Raw genomic sequence first — 9,459 nt, 5'->3', positions numbered from 1 at the left:
TCGGGGTTCCGTCACGGGGGTCCCCAGAGCTGACAGCCCCCTGCCCTGCCCTCCAGGCTGGCCCCTGCCCTCCAGGCTGGCCCCGCAGGAGCGATGGTGGCTGCAATGTGGGTGATGCTGACCTGGGCTCCCTCCTGGGTTTCTGCCCATGGCCTGATTGGGAACAGAGTCAGTTCCAGGTCAGGAGTAAGGAACGGGGCTGGTGGGGACACGGCGCTCTGCACCCCAGTCCCACTGGGACATTGCAGCAGGTGGGGCTGACAGCAGGGCTGGAATAGCCCTGTTCCCTGCCCGGCCTCCAGCACAGCACAGAGACACAATCCTGGAATGGCTGGGGTTGGAAGGGATCTTAAAGCTCATCTCAAAACTCATGCGCAGGGTCACCTCTGACTAGACCACTGCAAGCTGTTCAGTGTGACATTGAACACTTCCAGGGATGGGGTCRCATCCTGCAGCTCATCCCAGTCCTCGGTGGGGCTGGGGGATGCTAATGCCCTCCAGAAACTGCAGGAGCAGAGATCTGGTCAGAAATTCCACCATCATACGGCATTCCATGTTTCTGCTGGTGCCCCTGGATATTAAATCCTCCCTCYTTGCCTGATTATCAAACCAAACTTGAGGGGGAAGAGGGAGCAAGGTGAAGGGCACTGCACAGACATCCATCTCGTCCCTGCTCTGTCCTCCTTGCCTCAGTCCAAGCCACAGGGAGTAAATCARCAGCGCTCCCGCGGGGAAGCAAATCCACGTTGGAGCTGCGATGGCAGAGCTGGCACTGCGCGGGCACTGCGGTGGGAGCTGTGCCTGTCCCTCGAGTCTGTGCTCCTGTGCCCCTGGCACAGCCTGTGCCCGCTCTGGGTCTGTCCATCACTGCTGCCATCCCTCCGCATCCTCCTGGGACACACGGACACACGGATGAGTTGAAGCAGCCATTTCTTGCCTGTTTTGCATTACCCTTCTCCATGTGTCCCCCCTSGGTAGGACGGTCACTGCTTCCTGGTGCTCCCTGCGCCCCGTGCTGCACCCTGGCAGGAGGGAATGGGACACCCGGGGTGGGTGGGGTGCCCGGGGCCTGGGGTGCGTGGGGTACATGGGGTGATTGGGGTGCCCGGGGCCTGGGGTGCGTGAGCCCATGGGGTCCTTGGGGTGCATGGGCTCATGGGGTACCTGAGATGCCAAGGACACGTGGGATCCATGGGATCTCAGGACACGTGGGATGTCCAAGGTATCCCAGATGCAATCCAAGGTATCCCAGAGGCAGTCCAAGGATGGGACGCTGCTCCAGCACCCCCAGCCTGCCCCAGGACCCCCTGTTTTCCCCGGAGGGTGCAGAGCAGGGGCTGAGGTGCTGCTCGAGGCTCTCAGCTCCATGTTTTCCAAGCTGCCAGCAAAGCCGTTCCCTTGAAGAAGATCTGCCTCTATCTCAAGGTGTCACAGCCTCAAGGGACCCACCTAATCTGTATCTGCACTGCAACCTTTATCTCTCCTGCTCTGTTTATAGCTGCCGAATAAAACCTGCTAAACTGCAGCCTCCAGCCCCCCACTGTGGTGCCCCCGACACTTTTTCTGGTGCTGTCGCCTGCCAGGTGCTTCCCTGCCTTTTGCTGGAGGTAAATGATGCTCCAGGGGATGGGGAAGGGCAGCCAGGCTGCTCCTGCCTCCCGTCTCCCTCCCAGGAAGGCTCTGGCCATGTCCAAGCCCTTGATAACCCCAGACAGACCCTGGCACAAATCAGGGCCTCATCCCAACCCCGATTCCCTCAGCCTGGGCTCGGATTCTGCTGAAAAGCAGGTGGGATCCACAGCTCCAGCCTCRTCCTTTCTCCGTGTGATGCAGGCGTTGTGAGAGGGGACATTCTCCATGGGAGGGAGGAGATGGCAGCTTGTTGAAGCCTTGGATGTTCTTCCCTGGCCCGCAGCCCCTATCCCAGCAGGCACAGCTGCATCCCTGCTCCCTGCGGGAAAGGAGCCAGGGCTGTCAGCACCAGAGCTCTCAGGGTGCTTTGGAAACTGCAGCCAGGCTGCTCCTGCACCCCCGATTCCATGGAGCTGGGCTGCTCAAGGGCACATGGGGGGTACCTGGGGTGGGGTGGGGCACACAGGGGTGGACAGGGACACTGGGGCACACAGGACACATGGGATGTGCAGGATATCCGGGGTGCAGCRAAGCATACGGGATGGAAGGGGTACACGGGGTACCCGGGGTGCCCACGATGTGATGGGCACATGGACGGGATGTGGGGGACGCCTGGGATACACGGGATGGGCAGGATGCCCGGGGTGTCCGGGAGGCACAGAAGGTGTCCGGGGTATCGAGAGGGCACAGGCGGTGCCCGGGGTGTCCGGGGTGCACAGGAGATAACCACAGTGCCCAGGATGCAGAGGCTGTACCCGGGGTACACAGGAGATACCCGCGGTGCCCGGGATGCAGAGGCTGTACCCGGGGTGTCCGGGATGGAGAGGCTGTACCCGAAGTGTCCGGGGTACCCGGGCGGTGCCGGTGCCCGGCGGGTCCAGGATGCACAGGCTGTACCCGGGGTGTCCAGGATGCACAGGCTGTACCCGGGGTACACAGGAGATACCCACGGTGTCCAGGATGCACAGGCTGTACCCGGAGTGTCCGGGGTACCCGGGCGGTGCCGGTGCCCGGCGGGTCCCCGCTCAGCGCGGCGCGGGCAGTGGCTGTGCCGCTGACATTTACTAATCAGCTCTCACCCAGCGCACACCCGCTCCCTTCTCTTGCTGTCTTGTCTCCATGGAGACTCCGCAACCTTTGCTCACTCGTTAATGGTATCTCGGCAAACGAAACTCCAACGCCACCCAGCCTTCCCCTCCCGGCCCCGGGAGAAATCCTCGCCTCTCACCTCCATCCCCATCCCCTCCTGCCGCTGGGGATAAAAGGGACGAGTCCTTGTTAGCGAAGGACCCAGCCACGGGGGCAAGTTCTGACGGTGGCGCRGGGAGGAGGGAGAGCCACCATCATCCTCCTCGCCGCCAAAAAAACAAGGCCGGGGGATTTTATTGCTGTGGCAGCAAGGACAGGCTCCATCCATGCGGGATTCCGGCCAGCAGCCCCTTTCATGGCTGATTTATTGAGCCACGAGGCTTGGCGCGTGGTGCTGCCTGTGTTTCTGTGTTCCCCCATCCCAAACCCACACCCCAGCACCCACGGAAGCCACCCCAAAATCATGCAAAGGGAGTGGCGGGTGCTGGGAACACGCTCTGTCCCCGGTGTCCTGCTCTCGCTGATTCTGTTTTCAAATTAACATGGGAAAGATGCCCATTACCTGCTTCCAGATAATGACTATGATTAGGCAGAGCTCTGCTGCCAGCCGAGATCTGAAGGATTTCTGTGCTCTCCAGCAGTGCTTTGCCAGTGCAAAAACAAGAGCAATAAAGTGTAAATAAAAGACTAAAGGAAATTGTGGGTCCATCAGCGGATGGGATGCGTGGAACAAGCTCTAATGATGGGCTCTCTGCGGTGGGGTGGTGGCTTCAGCCTCGYTCAAGGCAAGGGAAAATTGGAGAGGGGCTGTCCCAGTGCCTGCATCCCATGTGTGAGCCTGTCCTGGCCTCTGGGAAGGGGGGTTTGGGGAAGCAAATTCAAGACATGCATGTGTAAGGCTGATCTCGTCCCCGTCCTTCGGGGATGCTGGAACGTCACTGGGGGCACTTGCCCACATCCCACTCCCCTGTCYGAGCTGCCAAGCTGAGCTCCAGCTCCCCTCACACCTTCCAGGACCCTCCACCATGGCTGGGGAGATGGAAACCTTGGCCACGGCCATGAGCTCACCCTCCCCAAGAGCCTTTGAGGTGCCCCCCATCCCTGGGGCAGAGCAGAGCTCACCCTCCCCAAGAGCCTTTGAGGTGCCCCCCATCCCTGGGGCAGAGCACCCTCCTGCTCTGACCATGGGGTGATCTCCCTGATGGTGTCACCGTGTCCCCGTGAGGGTGATGGTCCCCACAATGCTGGGAGTGGCTGCAGGAGGAGCTGCCATTCCCCCTGCAGCTGCTCTGGGCAGTAAGTGGCATGTCCAAAAACTGCTGCCACATGTGGCTCGCAGGCCAGGCAGAGCCCTGGGGACCCCATGACCTCGTGTCACCCCACCATGGGCTCCCAGAGCCGATGGGATGGGCACAGGGGAGCCTCCCGGACCCCATCCCAGCCAGGTGGAGGCAGGAAGCTAATCTGTGCTCCGATTAGGCAGAGTTCCCAGCAATGGAGGTTTCTTCTTTTTTTTTCTCCCCCCCTCAGTGATAACAAATAATAATATAATCCCCTTAATCCCTCCCCGAGGAGGCAGCGCGCACTCCCAGCCGGGAAGCACCGCGCTTCTGCCGCCGCTGATAACTCGCGCCCAGGGCCCCTRGAAAAACAAACGCTTTGGCTCACACGTTGCCCCCCAAAATTCCATGTGCTGCCCTGTGGCTTCCCCTCCAGCATCCCCCGAGCCCCCTCAGCCAGCCCCACTGCCATCCTGGGAGGATCTGGAATCGCTCCTGGCTCCTTCCCACCCTGCAGGAGCCTGCAGAGCCCCCAGCCCCAGCCAGCGGGGCCATCCTCGACCCCGGGGAGGCTCTGCCCTCTCAGCTTCCTTTGCAGCAGAGAAGCTTCTGGAAACGGAGACACCACAGGTGACCCTGTACCTCCTGCTCCYCTGGGACAATGCCCTGGGTGTCCCCACTGCACCCTCTTTGTCCCCAGAGAGACACCCTAGAGGGTCCTGCAGCCCCCCAAATGCTCCAGCTGAGCCCCGGTTTAAGGTGCTGTGGGGGGCATCACCTCCTGCCCCAGGAGGGTTCCCAGCAGTGCTGGCACAGACCCTGCACCCCTCACCCATCACTGCAGTGCCAGAAGGAGCCCAGGCACCCAGCTGCCAAACCCCCTCCCTTCCCGGAGACCCCAGCCCGCCATTCCCCCCGTGCTGAGCCCTCCCTCTGCCACCATCCAGCAAATATTAATAACAACCCTGCAGCCGCCTGTGCTTTTATTCCCTGGCTTTGCTGGCCCTGGCTCTGCTGAGCTCAGCTCCTCCAGCTCCAAACGCCTTTTAAMATTACCAGAGAGTCGAGACCCCTGCGCACCCCCTGCCCCCGGCTGTCCCTGGTCCCTGGCACCGCCCTGGGGCAGCAGCGCCCGTGTGCCATGTGGGGAGCTGGGTGCCATCCCCCCCTGCTTCCAGAGGCGCCAGGCTGGGCTTGATTAAAACCGAGTGAAAGCCAGAGCCAGGGCAGAGAGGGGGATTAGATCGCTCCGGGGAATGTTAATGGACTCCAGAGCTTTCTGCCCGGCTGGCGGCTGGGATGGATCCAGCCTGGATGGGCAGGCGGCACGGCTCGGCTGGACCCTGCACGGCGGAGCGGGGGAGGCTGGGGACACACACGGGGGGTTGGGGACATCTTCCGAGGGGCTGGGAAAGCAGGGCTGGCCCGGGGCTGCAGCCGGGCTCTGCCGCTCCTGTGGCACAGCACCCAGGGCGGGGTGGCACCAATGTCACCCACACCCCCCTGGCAGCTGTCCCGGGCCGGGAACGGGCACAGCCCGGGTATTCAGGGCCATTCTCGGGGGCTGCAGTGCCGGGAGGGGCTGTTTGCCGCTGGAAGGGCTGGTGGTGCAGCGGGGACGGCACTGAGACCCTCCCCACGCTGCTTTCCTGTCCTGGAATGGGGACAAGGACAGGTTGGGGTGACACCGGCCATGCATGGGCGGCTTCAGCGGGGCTGAAGGAGCTGTTTGCCGGGGTGCTGTGSTGGCAAGGGCCGGTGCCGGGGCCCAGGTGCCAATGTTGGGGTGCCGGTGCCCCCGACACGGGGCTGCTCCCCACCCGGCTGCGCTGGATTGCAGCTCTGACGTGGGAAATCGCCTCCCTCCCTCGTTAGCTGTGATTAGCATGTCAAGTGGTTGAAGTTGGTGGGTATAAAGGATGCGAGAGAAGAATAATGGCTTCAATTTTCTTCACGGCACAGCCATTAATTTGAAGGAGAAGGGGGTGTCCAAACCTTCCAGCAGCTCCGGGCGGCTCCCACTGCGGGCTGAGGGCGGGTCCTGCTCTGCCCTGCCCGGGCTGGGGACGCGACCCCCGAGGGGATCCTGGCACCGAACGGGCACCCCGTGTGCCTCCCGTGCCATGGGGACGGTGCACTCCATGTGTGGGTCCGTGCACMCCGTTCTGTGCCCCGGCAGAGGAACTGCCCGGCTCCAGCCCCAGGTGATGGGCACGAGGGGAAGGCAGGGCCAGGAGGGCAAATTCCTGCAGTTTCCAAGGGGATGGAAAAGAGTGGAAATGGCGGCAGAGCTGCCTYTGCCAGGTGCATTCCGGATCCTGCTCTGGGCTCCGATCATCCTCACCCTCATCCCCACGGMCCGAGTGCTCAGCGCTCCTGGCTCRGGGTGCTCCAGAGCATCCCAATTCCTGCAGCATCCCTGGGCTCCGGCTCCTGAGAGGCTAGAACCCTCCTCCCAACAGAGCTGCTGAGTTCAAATCACCATTTCCATCCTCAGGGACAGCCAGGCACCAGGACCTGGCTCATCCCAAATCCCTGGGCGCCTTGGGGCCATGCTGGATTCACCCTGGGGGCCCCTACAAGAAGCTCCCAGAAACCTTAAAAAAAATCCATGGTAAACAGATAAAAAAATAGCAAAATAATCACTTCTCCTCCTTTTTTTGCCATCCCGTCCCGTCCCGTCCCGTCCCGTCCCGTCCCATCCCATCCCATCCCATCCCATCCCATCCCATCCCATCCCATCCCATCCCATCCCACAGATCCCATCCCATCCCCACAGCCCTGCTGCACCTCTCCCAGCCTCACTGTGGGGTTTGTGTCACACCAGGACCTGGAGCCCCCCTGATCCTACACCCCCTGCACTGGGGGTTGGATGTAAAGCCCCCTCAAACACTCAGCCACCTTCACCTGGGGCACAGGGCCTGGCAGGTGCTCCCCATTCCCTCCCAGCTCCCAAAGAGGGTGGGGGATCCTCTGTGAGCCCCGCTGGGTGCTCGGGGTGCCCCTCGCAGTGGAGGGGGAGCTGGGGGAGCTCAGTTTGTCCCCAGCCCAGCAAAGGGGGGTCCCTCAGGCTCCCCCACCCCCGAGCATCTCCCTGGGCTGTGGCATTGCTGCAGCCCCGACCCCCCTGCCCCCCGCCATCAGAATGCACCGAGTGTTCCTCTCCATAGCAACCCCCGGCCCCCCCAAACCCCGCTCTGCCGCAGCCCTGACCCCGCGGCACCGCTCCCCTCTCCCCTCTCCCACCCCCGGAGCTGCTGCCCCCACCCCGAGCCCCCCTCCTCGCCGCCGCCTTCATCTTCCCAGGCTGAACTTGCTGCATTTCTCAATTTCATTTGTTTCATCCTTGTTTTCCTTTTTTTGCTCTTTCTGGCGCTGACGCTTCCCCCATCACCGGGAACACTCCTGAATCCCGCACCCATCGTGCCTGCAAAGCCCTGCGGTCCCCAAGGTGCCACCACCCCCCTGGCACTGTCCCTGCTCCCCAGGGGAGCCCCCCGGGTCACCCCACACCCCAATTTGCACCAAAATTCACCTTTCTTGCTGCAATTCCCACCTTGAGCCAGATCCTAAACGCAGGGAGGGTCAAGATCCCTCCAAAACCGCCCCGGCACAGCCAGGCCGTGGCTGCCACGACAGAGAAGCAACAAAGCAGAGGGCATCGCTCAATATATAGGTTTCTTTTTAATATAAAAAAAGTGCCTATTAAAAATTCCTTCCTAAATAACACAAAAAGACCGTTTGAGGGGCAAAGCGGGGGCCGGGGGGGCTCACGGGGGGGCCCCTCTGGCCAGGGCAGCACAAGCACTGCACAGGGCAGCCGGGGTGGGGGAACGAGGGGCTATTTTGACCAAATTGGGGGATTTTTCCCTTTTTTTATGAATTTTGCCCTTTAATCAATTTCAGGGTGTTTTTCCTCTTTGTGTGTGTGTGTTTTCTCTTTTTTTTGCACAACCCACAAAGCTGTACAGAGGGTGCCGAGCTCTGGAGGAGGGGGAGGCACACACAGGGGATTTGTGGGGGGAGAGGACCCCAAAGCCCACCTGGCACCCACACCCTGAGCTCGTCACCTCGGAGACCCTGGCACAGGGACCCCCTTTACCCCAGCCCCCCTCACTCTCCCTCCCCACCAAGAGGGTCTGTGATTGATTTCTTCCTCACTTTTTTTAAAATTTTTTTCTTTTTTGTTTTTTTTTTTTAAACGCCTTTTCATTTTTATACAAATCTGAATCTTTGGGTGTGTACTGCCAAAAAAACCAACCAAAAATCCAACAAAAAACCAAAAACCCGCCTTCTTTCTTCGGAATAATAATAAAAATAAAACTCAAATCATCATTGAATCATTAAAAAAAAGGCAACGAAAACCCAAGGAACCCATGCGGAAGTTGCACACCACAAAACCACAGCAGATGTACAGAATGCAATATACAAGACACGATTTATAATAAAACATTATATACAATAAATAGGTTATTGTTACTTTTTTTTTCTTTTTTTTTTTTGTCGCTCGATCTGTAAATAAATTTTTTCTCAGTGCATACTGGGGGGATTTTGCTCTTTTCTGCTGCATATTCACCTCTTGGATGCTTTAGACCTGTTCTCCATAATTTTTGGATTCTCCCTCCGATGTGTGACTCTCTTTTTTTTTTTGTGATTTTTCATCTTTTTAAATTTTTTTTTTTATCCTTAAACATTTTTTTTAACTTCTTTTCTTCAAAAGTATTTACAATTGCTGGTTTTGTGCAGAAAATGAAAATTAATCAAATAAAAAATARAACTTAAGGAGTCCCTCTGCTTCTGGCTGGGAGGAGGAGAGAGCGCGGCGCCGGCGCCACGGCCGAGGCGGGGCCGGGGGCGAAGCGGGGCCGGGGTCCCCTCCGGGGGTGCCCCCTCCTCTCCTCTGCTCTGCTCTGCTCTGCTCTGCTCTGCTCTCCTCTCCTCTCCTCTGCTCTCCTCTCCTCTCCTCTGCTCTGCTCTGCTCTGCTCTCCTTTCCTCTCTGCTGCGGGTCCGGGATGGGTGGGGGCGCAGGGCCAGGGCTGCTGTGGCTGGGGAGAGAGGGAGAGAGGGGTGAGGGTCCCACCAGGGGTGCGTGCCCACCCCAAACCCCACCCCAAACCCCACCCAGCACCCACAGAGCCGGGCGGGGGTCCTGCCCCCCTCCTTCATCGGGCACCCAAATCCTCGGGGCCCGTTCACCCTAATCCGGCACCCACGGGGATCTGCATCCTTCCCATCCACACCCCGGGCTCTGCTCACCCTTTCCAGGTCAGCACCCACAAACCTGCGGGGATGGGTCCTGTTCCCCCATCGTTCCCCCAAACACTCGGGGGTGGCTGCTGTTCCCCCATCGTTCCCCCAAACACTCGGGGATCTGGGGTATCCCGGGGTCCGGTGCCCACCGCCCACGCTCCAGCCACCCCCAGGGTGCCCAGGCTGATGTTTGGTGGGGCAACACCC

This window comes from Malurus melanocephalus, unplaced genomic scaffold (assembly GCF_030028575.1).
Source record: "Malurus melanocephalus ecotype Western Australia unplaced genomic scaffold, MMel_1.1 scaffold_743, whole genome shotgun sequence".
NCBI lineage: Eukaryota > Metazoa > Chordata > Aves > Passeriformes > Maluridae > Malurus > Malurus melanocephalus.
This window is presented reverse-complemented; position numbering follows the sequence as displayed.